The sequence below is a fragment of the Xyrauchen texanus genome, chromosome 8 (assembly GCF_025860055.1).
Source record: "Xyrauchen texanus isolate HMW12.3.18 chromosome 8, RBS_HiC_50CHRs, whole genome shotgun sequence".
Taxonomy (NCBI): Eukaryota; Metazoa; Chordata; class Actinopteri; order Cypriniformes; family Catostomidae; genus Xyrauchen; species Xyrauchen texanus.
The window spans coordinates 16,339,908-16,357,723 of record NC_068283.1 but is presented as its reverse complement, the minus strand read 5'-3'; positions in this window follow the sequence as shown (position 1 = coordinate 16,357,723).

The following is a 17,816-nucleotide window of genomic DNA, read 5'->3' as shown; positions in this document are numbered from 1 at the left end:
TTATTTTAAACAGTCGGATTGTATAACGTGCTAGGAAAAAATCAGATGTGTGTCAAAACACGGGATGCATTAGGCTTTGCAGTGTAAATGCAGCATTATGCTATAGACCTCCCACTGTCTGATATGTTTTTACTTAAACAACAATATTGTACTTATTGGCTGGATACCTTAAGTAGCTTTAATTATTTTCTTGAATTTACTGGAATACTTGAAACTGCTGTTAGACACCTGAAAGACGTGTATTTGTTTATTTGTTCTCATCTTATTAATTACCTTTTGTCTTGAATAATTGCTTGAGAACTTGAAATTATGTTTACTTGTGGCTAAATGCCAATATAAAAATGTTACTTTTTTAAATAAAAGAGCATAAAACAACATACGTTATTACTTTTGGTATGAAGAGGTGTGAAATGTAACTGCCATTGGTATATCGAATACTGAAATATTGGTATTAAAGTGAAGACTTCTTAAGATGGTCAACTGTTACATGACAAGTACAAGTTAATACAGCACTATCTAGAACAGTTGGACATCAAAGACTTTATAAGTGACTTGGTCCAGCATTTGGATTTTGGTTCAGCAAAGGTGTAATGAGGTGAGTAAAGTTAAGGTGCTCAGTGGTCAATGGTTTAAATAAGTCAAAATAACTATAGAACTCACATTACATTAAAAGCCTTTATTATTCCATGACTGTAGACAAATTTGGAAGTATTAAACGTACCTAGCGCATGCATCATGCACTAGGAATTGTAATCAAGCTTGAAATCAAGATGTTGCGTAGAGACTGCAATAGCAAGATTTATGGTGAAAAATTAGTTACTATGCATTTTGGTCTATTCTCACCCAAAACCAACTAGATCACTTCAGAAGACATGGTATAAACCACTGTAGTCATTTGTACTTTTGTAGTACTTTTATGCTGCTTTTTTGTGCTTTTTTGAGCAATTTGTTTTACGGACCTACAGAGCGGAGATATTCTTCAAAAAAATCTGCATTTGTGTTCTGCAGAAGAAAGAAAGTCATGCACATCTGGGATGAAATCAGGGTGAATAAATGATGAGAGAATTTTCATTTTTGTGTAAACTGGCCTTTTAACTATGAAAAACCCTCCACGATGTGAGAGAAGAAGTTGGAATCAAGGCACAATTTCTCTCCAACTGACAGAAGATGAAAGCAACTTAAAAAAGAAAGCAGGAGATTAACACATTGTTCTTTTCTTTCGATCATGAAAAAGCATGTCAGCAGGAGGCATGCATCTTTATAATCCTTTTTTATACACAAGAAAGTTTTTGTCCTGTAAACCATACAAGTCGCTCTGGGGGAAAAAAAATGTGTTCCCCCCACATTTCTTCACCTCTCACGAAGACTAAAACCTTAACTTGTTTTAAAAGCAAGAAATAAGTCATCTGACTGGACGCAGATAGCCATATGTATCAGAGAGTCAAAAGCCTAGCTAGTTCTGGATTTAAGAGAAAGTTGAGCAAGGGCATTCGTGTCTTATGACTTAATGCAGGCCATATAGTGTTAAAGGACCTGCTTTTGAAAAAAAAAACGAGCAGGCCTTAAAGACGAAGATTATTTATGCTCTGAACCTCTGAAGTTGTGACTCAACACCTGGATATAATCAGGCATGTAATCTCATGGATTCATTGTGAAAAGTTCAAAGGGCTTTGGAATGTGTAGTTCCTTTCCTTCTTTGTATGACTTTATTTGATTAGCTCATCTGAAAATGAAAGAGCAGTTTGTGGAGAACCATTAATTTAATGACACTGTAAAAATTGTTCATGGGCAAATCAAGATGGGGTGTAGCATTCATCTTGACTTCATCTTTGAATCTGACACACCAACATTATTTTGGCAACCTTGGCAAATATTATTTTTGTGTATGTACAGTATATATGTATTTTTCACACAGCAAAAGAGTAGTTCTAACGATTCACATGGCTTTATCCTATCATGTTTTTTGCTTTAAATAAATATACTAAAGCTTTTACTATTATGAAAATTACTTTGTAAGAATATTTATCAGAATTCTGTTATTCTGACTGTTATTCTGATCTCTGACTGTTTCACAATTTATTTATTTTTGGCAAATTTGAAAAGCAATCAGATGACAAATTAAATAAGAGGGTAGTTTTCCAAAACAATGCAAAATGTTTGGAAATTACAAAGACACAATATTTGGCTATTTCTACCTTGACGGACTAAAACACAGATTAGATTGCATTAATAAAAAAAAAAACTGTTATAATAAAAAAATAACTACTTACAGGAACAGCATTGAACATGCAACACAATAAGAGCCGGCACTGACCCAAATTTACAACACTGTTAGGTTAGTGAAGCTCTTATTATCCATTCTAAGCACATTATTATTCGTAGGTATTTGTATAACATTGACACGTATATTTATTGCATTTGGATAGGGGCTGAAACACAATACGGACGTTTCTAAAACGTAAAAGTTTTTGTGTTGTCATGAATGTTGAATGATATGCATGCAACGACAACTATCAGTACTATACTACATTACTGTACTGCGCAATGTTGATAGACATGTACCTAAGTGGCCTTACGCACTATGCAAGTTATATTCCCTTACTTGAGTTAATTAAAGGCGCACTCAGTAATTAGTACATTTTTCCTCATTGAAAAAAGATTTACAGTATTGCTAAAAATATAATAATTTTTAATCATTAATATATACAGTACTGTAGATATAAACATGATAACTCACATGAGATGAAAACTCCAGTCATAACAGTAGCCTAATGAAAGTTGTTTAATTCTATATAGAGAGGATCCCCTCATGGGGGCCGCCATATTAGAATCACATGACCAGATGAATACTACTTGATTAATCTCAGTAACTGCACTGTTATTGGACACTTTAACTCAGGGATTACATTAATCATGGCTGACTGTGATGAGCAAATTTCTACAATGGCATCTTTAACTGAAAATTGTTGAGTTTGCACAATGCTGCATCCACAACCCATGGTGTCAGTGTAAGTCCAAGACAATATAAACAAAAACGTACTTAGTGGATCGTTAAGAAGAATGAAAATGTAAATGCATTACCTCAGGAAATCTTATGTTTCCCCCAACTCTCCCTCCATTGGCAGAAGATTCCATTTCAATACCATTTACAAAATCAAGTTCCAGTAAAAACGGCATCCTGCTCTTTTTCAGAGAAACCAAGCTGCTTGTCCCCCAAAAATCTGTCCATTCCAGGTTATTTACTGTGTCCATTCGAATCTGAAACATAAGTTTGAAGAATATTTAACATCACACTTAGTTATGTCTGGTTCAACAGTGTATATTTCTTTCTTTCTAACAAACAGTCATTTTAAATCCCGGTTTTGGATAAATTAGTTCATAGTGACATTGACTATATTTTTGATTAATGAGTCATTATTGTACATTTTTGTATATTGGGAGAATATAGTATATTTATATAATATATTGTGGTATTTACTAGCCCATGCATAAAGTAAAATGCATGGTCCTTCGACTATATGTATATACTGTACTTACTGTATAGTCAAAGAACCATGCATTTTACTTTATGCATGGGCTAGTAGTACCACAGGGTCTATTGGGCCAGTACTCAAATCAGATGACATCAGCAGCTGCAAACTCAGATCTATCCTTGCCCTTCCTAAGGCCTGGCTTTGATTACTGGGCCCCCCACCACGAGCCAACACATGGCCATGAGTGCATACCAACTCAGTACACAACCTTTGAGCAACCACTTGGAAACAATCAAGGGGTAAATAATTTAATAGGGGTAAATAGTTTGGAAATGGTTTGCAGAGATTGTACAGATTAGGAGAGTATTTACTAATTGTTCAAAGCCAGATTATTCTTGCATTTGGAACATTCACAAAGGGAATTACAATTGATGGTGAGCAGAATTCGTTGCCACATATAAAGTGATTTGGGAAACTGTAACCAGAGGTCAGTGTCAGATGGGAGAATGTCAAATTGTTCTATCATTGTTCTTCTACATATAGTGAAAGTCACAGTCCCAGAGGAAACTATTGGAATTATTTGACAGCTGTGTTTGGTGAGCTTTTTACACGAGGCTTGGTTGAGGTTGAGACTGGCAGCTGTAGCTGCCATTCTGCTACCTGTTGAGTGGCCTTGGAACTCTCAGACAAATGACATGACAGGTGTACTTGCAGCTTAAGTACCTGCTCCTCTACAAAGCAACTGGTAGGCTGCAAAATAGACAGCAAGACTGCTCATCAAGCATACATTTTGGATTTTTTGCTGAATTCATCTGTAAGGTATTCAACTCGTATTACAAAACATTATTGCTTTGTCAGATAAATCTGGTCAAATTAGATGCAGGGCTGTCAAAAATAGAGGAGAGCTGGTATAAAAAAAATGCTGAATCATTGTAACATCAGTAAAAACGTTAAACATCATGTGCATGCACAATGCAATCCGCCACCTCCTCGCAAAATAACAGCTTCAGTAACAGCATGCATATTTTTAAACAAGCTGTTTAATTAAAACTTCCTAACTTCGATTTTAGTCAAATCATCATCAGAAACTTACAATTGTCTATTCTTTAAGAGTTACATAGTGTTGTTTTTGATTTTTTTATATAGCTTAGGTATTATAAATGTAACATCTGCATTTGTGTACTTGCAGTTTAACTGTAATTCTGACTGATATAAGGGTCCCACTTTATTTAGGTGTCTTTAACTACTATGGACTTAAGCATTTGATACAATGTACTGATTATGTACAAATGTGTTGTTGCATTGTACTTAATTAAATGACCAACTAACCGTAATCCAACCCTTACCCTAAACCCTAACCCTCTGAGAATTTTGCAGAACAACATGTAGTTACACAATAAATGTTATATATTGTGTGTATTTAAAGTTAGTACATAGTAGTTTGACACACCTAATATAAATTGGGACTGATTTACGTTATAAATGTAATGGATATGGAGGACAAAACCTGCAAAAATAATACATAAATAAATAAATGTAATAATAAGAAAATAAATAAAGGAATAAATGTCTTGATAAAACAATTATAATTAGTTTTAATAATAAGTTATTCCTGAATGTATTTTTGTATTGTTTTTCCTTTATTTATTATTTTCTCTTTTTATTTTTTAAAACTTTTTTTATTCTTTCATATGTTTTTGTTTTTTATTATTATCTATTTATGCATTCATTTATTTTTATATTTATTTATTCCCACCTGTATTTATTTCCATATTTAAATATTCCCACATGTATTTATTTTTGTATTTATTCGTACATTTCTGTCTCTTGTATGATAATTATGTGCGCGGGTCCTGCTTACCATTAGCTTATTGTAGATTGAAGCGTGTGCTCGATTACTCTTGACTTGTTTTGATGTGACATCAGGTCATCGCCATATTGTGTAAACTATAGCTATTTGTTGGGCTAAAAACATAAAAGTCAATCCAAGATTTATTGGTTATACTACAATCACAAAATAAATGGGGAACTGTCTCTTTAACAAAACCACAAAATGAGCAAGTTTCAGAAATGATATGATTTAACCTTATTCTTTTCTTTTTTTTCTGTGTATATAACTTCCTATTTTGATGTCTGCAAATCCATAATATTGTTTTCTGTTGTTATGATTGTTCATTGTAAAAGATACAACCATGCTTCATTTCCCTGATCGTTTATGTATGTATACATCTGCAATAAAAACAAATCTATAGCTGACACTTCACATATGTTTAGAGAGTTGCGTAACTTGTGAATGAAGTCGATAACCACACATCAAATGACTGTTTCATTTAGAGTAGAGGTGATTATTGATGGTTTAAGAGAGCTGTAGGCCGGTATCTAAATCTGTGCGAGTCAGGGAGTGCCAAGGTGGGACGTCCATCTTATTTGCTTCCGATAAGTACTATTGAGCTCTCAACCAATGATGCACTGGAGCTTCGCAAGGACCGCCTCCTTAATTTCCATGTTGCACACAGAAAAGTAAAAATAAATACATGTATAAATAAATAAATATACATGGGAATATATAAATATGGAAATAAATAAATATAAAAAATAAATGAACACATAAATAAAAAAAATAAAAAAAATGCAAAATAAAAGAATAAATAAAAATAAAGTTAAAAATAAATATAGAAAATAATAAAGGAATAAAGTCATACAATAATAAATTCAGGAATAAATTTAATAAAAAACGAACTATTGTTTATCAAGACATTTATTCCTTTATTAATTTTTTAAATTATTATTACATTTATTTATTTATTTATTATTTTTGCAGGTTTGGGCCTCCATAATGGACATGGCGATTAAGACAAATTTAAAAGCTTATGCTAAATATTCTCTGATTAAATGAACAAAAAAGTGTTACAATTGTTCCTGATCTCCTATAATGGCACTAACAAAGCAACTTTTCAATTATTTTTGGAGCCACGCACTAACTGACTGTCAGTCTGTCTGTCTGTCTGCCAGTCAGTCAGTCTCTCAGTGAGTCAGTCAGTAAGTCTGTCAATCTGTCTGTCTGTCTGCCAGTCAGTCAGTCAGTCTCTCAGTCAGTCAGTCTCTCAGTGAGTCAGTCAGTAAGTCTGTCTGTCTGTCTGTCTGTCTGCCAGTCAGTCAGTCTCTCAGTGAGTCAGTCAGTGAGTCAGTCAGTAAGTTTGTCTGTCTGTCTGTCTGCCAGTCTCTCAGTGAGTCAGTCAGTAAGTTTGTCTGTCTGTCTGTCTGCCAGTCTCTCAGTCAGTCAGTCTCTCAGGCAGTCAGTCTCTCAGTGAGTCAGTCAGTAAGTCTGTCTGTCTGTCTGTCTGTCTGTCTGCCAGTCTCTCAGTGAGTCAGTCAGTAAGTTTGTCTGTCTGTCTGTCTGCCAGTCTCTCAGTCAGTCAGTCTCTCAGGCAGTCAGTCTCTCAGTGAGTCAGTCAGTAAGTTTGTCTGTCTGTCTGTCTGCCAGTCTCTCAGTGAGTCAGTCAGTAAGTTTGTCTGTCTGTCTGTCTGCCAGTCAGTCAGTGAGTCAGTCAGTAAGTTTGTCTGTCTGTCTGTCTGCCAGTCTCTCAGTGAGTCAGTCAGTAAGTTTGTCTGTCTGTCTGTCTGCCAGTCTCTCAGTCAGTCAGTCTCTCAGGCAGTCAGTCTCTCAGTGAGTCGGTCAGTAAGTCTGTCTGTCTGTCTGCCAGTCAGTCAGTCTCTCAGTGAGTCAGTCAGTAAGTTTGTCTGTCTGCCGCTATAGATCTAAGGGTGACCATGCCTTTTCTGTGCTAGGTCCTAATCTATGGAATAGTCTCCCTTTCCACGTGAGGTCAGCATCATCACTAGACATTTTTTTTCTCCCCTTTTCTCCCCAATTTGGAATGCCCAATTCCCAAAGTACACTAAGTTCTCATGGTGGTGTAGTGACTCACCTCAATCCAGGTGGTGGAGGATGAATCTCAGTAGCCTCCGCATCTGAGACCATCAATCCGTGCATCTTATCACGTGGCTTGTTGAGCGTGTTACCATGGAGATGTAGCGCAATTCTCCGCGACATCCACACACAACTCACCACGTGCCCCACCGAGAGCGAGAACAACAATATAGCGACCATGAGGAGGTTAACCCATGTGACTCTACCCTCCCTAGCAACTGGGCCAATTTGGTTGCTATATATTTGGTTGCAATTTGGTTGCTTATAGGAGACCTGGCTGGAGTCACTCAGCACACCCTGGATTTGAACTCACCTGCTCCAGGTGTGGTAGTCAGTGTCAATGCTCACTAAGCTACCCAGGCCCCCCTCATCATTAGCCATTTTAAAATACAATTTAAAATGTATCTTTTGAATAGATCATTGAATATTTTGAAATGGATTAATATATGAAAATGTTTTTTTATTTTATTATGTTTTATTTTTTTACTTTAAATCAGTCTGTTTTTATATCACGGTCATTTTGTTTGTTTGATCTGTAAAGCACTTTGGGTCAACTTCTGTTGTTTTTAAATGTGCTCTATAAATTAAGGTTGATTTGACTTGACTATATCTGCAAGAGTTATTTCCAACTTCAAGGACCTCCCACACCATAAACACAACTTGGTAACGTAGTGGTACGTCACACACGGCATGATAGCAGGTCCATAAAATTAATTACCTTTGATTTTTCCCATTTGCAATGTCATCACAAACATTCTTGTTCAAACATTTGTTACATCAACATGTAATTCACTGTAGATTGATGAATCACACTTTAGCCATTTCTCCCTTCGGGTCATCAAAAGCAAATAATTACACCAAAGTGGGTTTTTTTTTTTTGTGACCAGGTAAGAGAAAGCACATATCTGAGATTATACTTTGTTTTTGTAAAGACTGGACTTTTTTTGTCAATTTTTTGTAATTAAAAAATGAAAACATCTTATAGACACTGAGGGCTAAGTATGCATATGACACATGTTAAATGTTTATCTGTATTTGAATAGTACCTATTTTGAGTGTTGCACAATGGTAAAAAAAATTTACTTTTTAAATTTTAACAACAATTATATTACAATTAAAATTAAGTGGGCAATTTGGAGTCCTCTCTCTACCTTTGTCTACCTAAAAATGCAGATTAGATTGTATTCATTCAAAACCTACAATGATTCAGACCCTCATTAAGGGGGGCCTGGCTAGCTCAGCGAGTAAAGACGCTGCCTACCACACCTGGAGTCGCAAGTTCGAATCAAGGGTGTGCTGAGTGACTCTAGTCAGGCTTCCTAAGCAACCAACTGGCCCGGTTGCTAGGGAGGGTAGACACACATTGTGTTAACCTCCTCGTGGTCGCTATAATGTGGTTCTCGCTCTTGGTGGGGCACGTGGTGAGTTGTGCGTCGCTGCTGCGGAGAATAGCGTGAAGCCTTCACACGCGCTATGTCTCTGCAGTAATGCGTGGACTGATGGTCTCAGACACGGAGGCAACTGAGATTTGTCCTCCATCCCCCAGATAGAGGTGAGTCACTACACCACCATGTGGACCTAGAGCGCATTGGGAAATGGGCATGCTAAATTGGGGAGAAAATCAAAATGAAAAAATAGACCCTAATTAAGGGGGCAGGACAGGTATAGAGAATGTGAAAATGAAGCATGACAGCAAATGTGGCAGAAAACACTAGTTTTTGGCCCAAGGTACAGTCATTTACATTTTTAAAATCATCTTTGACTAAAACTTGTGGTGACACCCATCCCTTTGTGGCATCTCACGACAGGTAAGATAAGCAATGTCAAGCACACAGCAGTCTAATCACAAACCTATTGTATGTGATTACCCCATCTGCACAGATTCACCACTATTAAGTGCAGGACCAGATGAGTGGACTTCCACAGGAACCCACAGAAGGCATGTTTCATTTGCAAATCTAAATCAAAAACCCTCTTTTACCAAAAATGAGATGTGCATTTGAAAATAGAGTTTCAAATAATAGAGAAAAATATAATTAATTACACTTACCAAATAAAATGTTCATCAAATCTCCCACAACTAAACGTAACTTTCACAGTTAGTTGCTTTTTGTACTGTGGGATTCTCCTCTACAACCAACTGTAAGTGAATGAAACATTTTCTTCTTAAGATCCCGAAAACATTGCTAAACCCTTTATACATACAGTATTTATTGATATTAGATATATGGAGTAATTCTGTTCTGATTCCTAGTACAGCTATTGCCTTTAAATACAAACAGACAAATAAAATATGCTCTATTCATTTTCACTGATTTCAGGGCATTCAGGGATTTCACTAGCCTAGAAACTGCACAAAAGACATTCCAATCCCTCAGCTGCATGTCACTAGTCCTTGTATGCACTGCCTTGGCCTAACCATTTCAGTTGCTGTGACAGACTAATATGCAGCTCAAGCTTTCGATAAAAAGGTGATGACAGCCATGTTAGGTGAATGAGAATCTGAAGAAAGGGGTGAGTTCAGCAGGTGTTCCTTTAGCTCCTAATCAGTGTGTTTTGGAAGGGACACTAGTTTGCATTTCTGATTCAAGCAAATGGCATTTCCACTAATTGACAAATACAAATGTAAACAGATAAAATATTTAGCCTGCTTATTCTGTTAAGTGTGAGAATAGTTGTAGGATGCAATGGTTACAGATTTTCCCTAAAGAAACAAGTAAATGTCAGGATCCTGTCACTTTGTCAGTCATGCAGTAGTGACTCATGCTTCATGTCTCGTCATTTGTGAGCGCATGGCTTTGGGTTCGGTACTCTTGCCATACTCACTTCTGTCAGTCTTGTGTTTTTGTGAGTACAAAAGGCTTTGTTTGGAGTCTTGTGTGTTAGCATTGCTTTGTGTTTGTCTACCATGTGCTTCCTTGACCCCGCCTCCTCGTTACCATTATCACTCTCCCTAGACTAGTCCTCATCATGTTAATTGCCTTCACATGTTCCTCATGTGCTTTGCCTCTATATATTGTGCCCTCTTTCTCTTGTATTTGTCAGATTGTTTTGTTTGTTTCTCTTATTTGCTGGTTGGTTCCTGTTCATGCTATCATTTTTGTTTTGTTTGTTTCCTCTCCCACGTGAGGTTTGTTTGTTTTCTGTTTATTAAAATAATTTAATTTAACAGAACAATTTCATTCAAGTGTTATGTTTTTACTGGAGTCTTTGACTTCTATCTGTTAAACTGCACAATTAATAATCTCAAAAAGTCACAGATATCATGTGTGTGTGTGTGTGTGTGTGTGTGTGTGTGTGTATATGTGTATATATATATCCTAGAAAAAGTGTGTATGTGTACACACACCTTTTATCTAGGAATCTTTTTCTAGGTGATTTTCCATGAAAATTGCTTCTTTTACCGTAGGAATTTTTTGTGGTAAAAACAATGAATCCAGCATCTACAACATTATGTCCAAAAATGATATGACTTATTCTGATGTCATGATATAAGTCCTCTTGACTAGAGAAAGAAAACCCATTTCTGCCAAGCGCTCCTCTGTGTTGGTTTTTGTTACAGCTGCCAGTGCAAATTTACCCCTCCTTGTAGGCTGCTTGAAATAAGCTTATCTTTTGAAGGGCCTGATCAGTTGACAAAAGCCCATTTAGATGTTAAAGCCAAGTGCTGCTCTTCTCATTTGTACAAAAGATAATTATTCCTTCAAATAGGTTACTTCAAAGCTCCTTTTAGTAGTTCTGTAAAAAGGAAAAACAATAGACAAAGAAGCACATGCCTGAAATGTTTGGGCTGGGTGCACTACGAAACAGACAATGAGGGACTAGTCGAGAAAAGCTGATTTATATTTGAATGATTGGGACATCATAAAGGGAATGTGTCTTTGGTGTATTGATAAACTGCTCTTTTTAGCGCTTGGGAGAAAGGTTGTGTCTTAAGACTGTCAGAATGCACTCTGGAGTCCTGCTGATATCTTTTGTCATAGCTGAATAAATCGTGACTAACAAGGCCAAGACTGGATTAGGCACAGAGGATTAAAGTTTGTTGCTTGGAGTTTGACAAATACTAAATTACTGATAAATGTTTCCATAAGAAAACATGCACAAAATGCTATTTTCTGCTGCTATTTCTTTCTCGGCAAACAATGTTTCGATAATGACACGGGACTACAGCGAAACATCTACAAATGGGCGAAAGAGTCTGATCGTGGATTCTAACAAATGCACAGTCAGAGAAGCTTAAAAGCTGGTTATTATCACCAAAACTTTGAGCTGGAAATGCGCAGCAAGCGGTCGTAACAATTGATGCGCTGTCTTTGAAAGCAAGAGGGCCATATGAGAGGTGAGCCTACAAGACGAGACACATCGTGAACCGTAAATAAAGAAGACAAACAATGCAACATGGAGGGAGATGAAACGGCCACCATTGCTATTGGTGGTATAATGCTACACAATTGATGCACACACTATCTTCTTGTTAGGTTACCTCAATGTGGGCACTTTTCAGTTCTTCTTAAATGTAGACCAACCTGATTGTCTCTCAACAGATCCGGTCTTGCATTACGCAGTCTGCAAAATGCCCAGCCGCCATCTTTAAGCACATTTGGTTTTAGTTTGCGATGGTCCTCCCCTCCATTTTTCTTTATCTTATTGCTTTCCACCCAGCGCCCTCTCTGTTTGTTAGGAAGGGTCTCCTTTTGACATCATATCATGGTATCGACAGGTTGATGGACCGCTCGATAGGGATTCGGCGTGAACATGGAGCCCTCGCTGCTGTGCTTCAACAAATCGTGGATTCACTGACCATGCTTGATTATCTCAAAACATATCCGCTGAGGACAAATATTCTTTCCAGATCTGAGGCCTTTGATCTGATGAAGGCCTGATTTGAAAGCCCCCTCCAAAGAGCCCTTTAAAGACAGCATTCCCTCAGATGTTCAGAGTAATGAGATTTAGAGTGCTATGATTAATCTAGGCCAATTTTATACACACACACACACACACACACACACACACACAAAAGATATGGATATATGCATACTTTGACCGATCAAATTAACTTTGCACGACAATTCCTCCAATCGACATATAAATTGTGAAACACGTGAAAACCAAACAAGAGCCCAGCTAGAGATCTTTGATCATGCTTTGGGAAAAAAATGTATCTGAAGAGGCTTCAATAATCATATTGAAAACTACTGCCATGCTGTTTTTTCTCGCTTCCATTTTCCCAACATACACAGTATCATAGCAAGCTCCAATTATCAAGCGTTTCTTTTCATTATTGGTGGCGTCATGTTAATGGTAATCTCGTTGACCACCATCTCCGACTATAGTATCCAAGAACAATAATGCGAGTTAAGCCTCAAAATGGTTGATGCTCTCACCTGCCTCTCCTGCTGGGTGTCTCCTCCGCTGTGACTTCTGCGGTCCGCCATGACTGGGCGCAGTCACCTACTTGCCACCCCAGAGTACTTTCTGATACTCATGAATCTCTTTCTGTTTCTTACTACTGTGTTGCTGAAAGATGTGCATCTTTACTTTATGTTACAGCTTCTGCTCTGCAACCTGATTGGTGGATGCAAGGACCAGATGATAGACCTCGGAACCCTATTGTAACTATGGCAACAGACCCCACAGGCATGAGTGATTTGCCTCTAATTGCAAAGTAAACATTACCAATTGAACTGGATGTCATCAAAAAGTGTGACGATACTTAGGGTGACGATTACAAAAATGCACTAAGCTTTAAAAATGAAAACAAAGCTAAGCACTGTCCGATATACTGCCCATTTTAAGCAGGATGAAAAGGGAAGCACAAAGACCATAGAGTAGCGGTCCTTTCCAAAAACCTATGCTCAGTAGTTCGCATTTAATGCAAATGCTATTTGATGTTTTTTTCTGTAGTTCATTCATAAAAAAGAAAAAGAAAATAAAAAATTTTAGAAATAATTCAGAAATATACATAGCAAGCAGAGACACAAAATCGCTGTAGGCAGACGAGATGTGGAAAGGAAAATGTGGAAAAGTAGAAAGATGATATTGCCTTTGTTGGGTAATGTTATCAGCTGCTTACCTTTCATACGGATTTCACACTTGCTTGTCTAGTAGGAGCCAGGGTCAGACCCAGCAAAACCTTCCCACAATGACCAATTTTCCATTCAAACCATCCTGGCGAGGATCCTTGGTATTGCCTGCCACTTGCATTTGCATTGGCGCCGCCACTCTCAAAGAAATTTACCACACACACTTTGTCTTTTTTTCAGGACTTCTCATCGTGCTGTCTTTGCGGTTTGGGTCCGCTAGAAGTGGACTGTTATTGAAACAATTTTGATTCCACACACCGCACATTCAAGAATAGCAATGTGACTACTGAGAAAAGAGAGTCACTACAAAATAGCAGCTGGCCATTAGTCTCAGTGGCCCCTCAGCACATTGCACAGGCTAATATGTTTAGGGGATTGACACAGGTGGGGGGGTTCTTGACTGAGGGAGGGAGACTGCATTTACGTTACATTGAAAATGTTACATTATATTTTTGAAGCTTTTATCAATAAAAACTGTGGTAACCAGTCATTTACTTGCACAGTATTATTTAACAGTATTTTTATGCTGAGAAGGAGCACAAAAAAAGCAGTTTAAAAATTATAAATGTATTTAACTTTGTAAATTAGAAGTAAATTATTTCTTCAAAACCTGTTCAGTTGCCCGTTCTTCTTATAATAATGCTACTACATTGTAATTACAATGTCAGTACATGTTAATACAATGTAATAAATTGCAACTAAGCTAATTAGATAATATAACCCTATGTAGGTAATATAATGATAGTTTGATATGATTGGGTATCCTAAAGATTGACTTAAGCTGACCACAATAACTACATTGTTGTTTTACTTTAACAATATTCCCAAAATAACTGGGAGTTTGTGGATGTTATAGAATTGCATTTGTATGTATAGTAGAGGAAATGGCAAACAAAACAATCTTCAAAGTGATATTATGTGTGGAAATCAATACAGTAAAATGTTTTATCAAACATTCTGACATTTGATGCACTGGGAAATAATATTGCTGATGAAATATGGCCAGTTCTCTGGTTTCCTTCAGCCCTATGTGGGCAGAAAGGGCAAATACAAAACAGAAGCAACACATCATTAAAATAGTGCATACCACCGATAGAGCAATTCAACAGAACCTATGACATAAAAGCAAAGGCACCAGAGGAGATTCAACATCCATTTGTTTGGATCGTAAAAAAAAGAAAATGCTGAGCAATGCTGTTGCTGAGGTCAGATGTATAGGTCATTATAGAACAGACTGTAGTGTTATTCAGAAGAGAATTTTCTGAATAATACAGTAGATTCAACCATGTTTATTGCCACTCAAACATTCTCTCAAAATCTTGTTCACACGGATTTGATGGTACTCGTGATGAGCTCAGACAATTGTTGTGAGGGCTACTTTAAGTCTGAGATTGCTGATTATACAGATAAGAACATAGAAAAGTGTCAAATAATAGGAAGGGTTTGATTTCAAGGAAACTGACTGCAGGAGGAGTGGCTTAAAAGTGTCAGCAAAAACAGAGTTAAATATCCTGAGGGTTGGGAGGTGTGTCAAAAGAGTATCTAGTTTCTTGCTGGTAAAATAAGGGCAGCTCACAATTCATATAACTTTAATGTTACACCTTTAAAATAAAGCTTACATAATAATATATCATACTAGCATCAGAAACCAAATCTAAACTGAATGAATTGCTCCCACAAAGGAAGGCACTAAATTTCAATCAAAAATTACAACATTTAATGATAAATCATCAGTTCTAGATCTCTGTTATCCTCCTGGATGTCTCATGATGAAATCTGTTTTCCTTTGTAAGGCAGACACACTGTCATTTTATCCTCGGGATCAACTAGCAGAGTTATCTTACATGAGCTACTCGGAAAGTCTTTTCTTACCTCAAACAGTGAACTGTTTCACCTAACATAATTCACAGCTGGAAGACATTCTCAAAATTCCCTGTTCTCACAAAAAGGGTATGAATGGACTTCAAGTTGTCTATTGCATGAATAAAAAATGCCTCATTAAGGAGTGTATTGAGGCTCAGAGATGGTTTTAAGATTGTGGTGCAGCACTGATTTGAAGATCAATGGAAAGCAAAGGTGTTCAGAATGCTGAATCAATTCTGCATAACAATACAATCCAACACCTCAAAGCTCACTCCATCCCCCCAGTGACACAACTGACTTCTGGCATAAAATGGATAAGTTGTGTGTTGGTTTTGATATTTAAAGAAACCCCTTAAATCAAATCTCACCTCACAATGTCTATGAATTACAAAGAATTATTCTCTAAAATACACGTTTCTATTTTGTACATTCAAATGCGGTATAGACACATATTTTAGTATCCACACATAAAATAAATGTGAATTTGCCTTTAGTTATTTTGGTATATTCAAAAGGGTTTAATTACTTATTAGTTAACTACATTGGTTAACATCAACTAAATACTTTTTCAGGATTTATTAATCTTCAAATAAAAATAATGTTCATTTCAACATACACTAATACATTTGTAAAATTACAAGTTGTATACTGTATGTTAACATTAGTTAATGCAATATTAAGTAGCATAAGTAAATATGAACAATTGTATTATTTTTGAAATAACATTAACCAAAGTTAAGAAATGTTACATATTAAGAAGTAATACATATTGTTCCCTGTTAGTTTATTATACATAATGCATTAACTGATGGTAGCAATTAGAACTTAATATGAAGTATTACCATATATATATTTCAAGTTAGATATTTTTTGTATATATATTATATATTTGAGAAGTTACTGTATCAGTGGTTTCCATTGATGATTCTCAATGGCCAAAACAATTAAATATTGGGATATTATCTAAAATAATATATATATATATATATATATATATATATATATATATATATATATATATATATATATATATATATATATATAGGATATAGTATATTTACAATAGCAAAGCCCATGACTTTTAAAGGCTTTATTAATTTCCATGAGTTTTCCAGGCGACCATGTAAATATATATCTTGAGTAGCACAGATGGTTTGGTCAGATGCACTTATTATATCCCTGTGTCCTTTAATCTTCCCTATATATATATATTAAATATATATATTATTTTTGCATTAGTCTAAAAGGAAGTAATATGTATTTTCTGACACAATGGCTGTGATCTGTGAACATGTACTGTGTGAAAAATATCAAGAACGTTTAATAACAATATAGAATCTTACATGAATAGAACTTTTTTCCTCTCTTATATATAGAAACAGTAGCACAAACACATCCTTATAGGTAGATGTCACACAGCATGCTTTGGAAATAAATAACTTTCAGAGCATTATTCAAAATATGTTCCTTGCCTGTACAGTGTTTTTCCCAATCTCAGTTTAGAGCTCAGCATGCTCAGGTTTCAGCAACAGAAATGAGCTCCTCTTGCATTTCCACCCCCATCTTTGTACTGCTCTCCCCCTCCCACCTTTAGCTGTCTTTCTCAGAGACTCTTGTTTATTCCTCCCCTCAGGCTGTAAGATTGGAACCCGGGCCCGCCATGAAAGAGCACACACAAAACAATGGAAGATTAAAGGACACAGAGATATAAGGAGTGCATCTGACCAAACCATCTGTGCTACTCAAGACCATTTTTTTTACCCTGTGCTTACATACAGAGGTGTAAGAACCGCAGTGAAGGCAACCATATGTAGGAAGCTTTAACATAAATATTAAAAAGAAATATGAAGATTTATTAGAGCAGTGAGAACAAATAATAAATCTGCTGTACCTGCAGTTAACCCTCATAGTACCATTAACAGATACCACAAAACCATAAATAACAAAAAATAAATGTAAACGTATGTCTTCCCTTCGTGTCTATGCATTGATACAAGCAATCGTATTTAGGGAGTGAAACATTCTAGCTGATGCATCTTCTTTAAAAGAAAGAAAGAAAGAAAGACATCTGTAGGTTGATTTCCCCAAACAGTGTAAACATATCAACCAATTGTGTGTGTTTAGGGTGGGTGTTTGTCCGATCAATCATTATTTTTTGCAACTTGCTTTGATAAGAAGAATAAGAGTCCCTACAGGTCCCTTATAGTAGAATATATACACTTATATAAACTTTAACTCTTTAATAAACATAGAGCCCCTAAGCAATATCCTACTTGGAGGCCCCCACTCCCCCCTTTTTGAGCATTCTCCCTTCTCTCTCATGCCACACGAGGGCCCTCTATCACTGTCTAATTGAGCCATAACAGCTGACTGAGTCTTAATGCTGATTTATACTTCTGCGTCGAACTTACAGCATAGGCTACGCAAAGCTACGGCGGTAACGGTGTAGCCTACGCCATAGCCTGA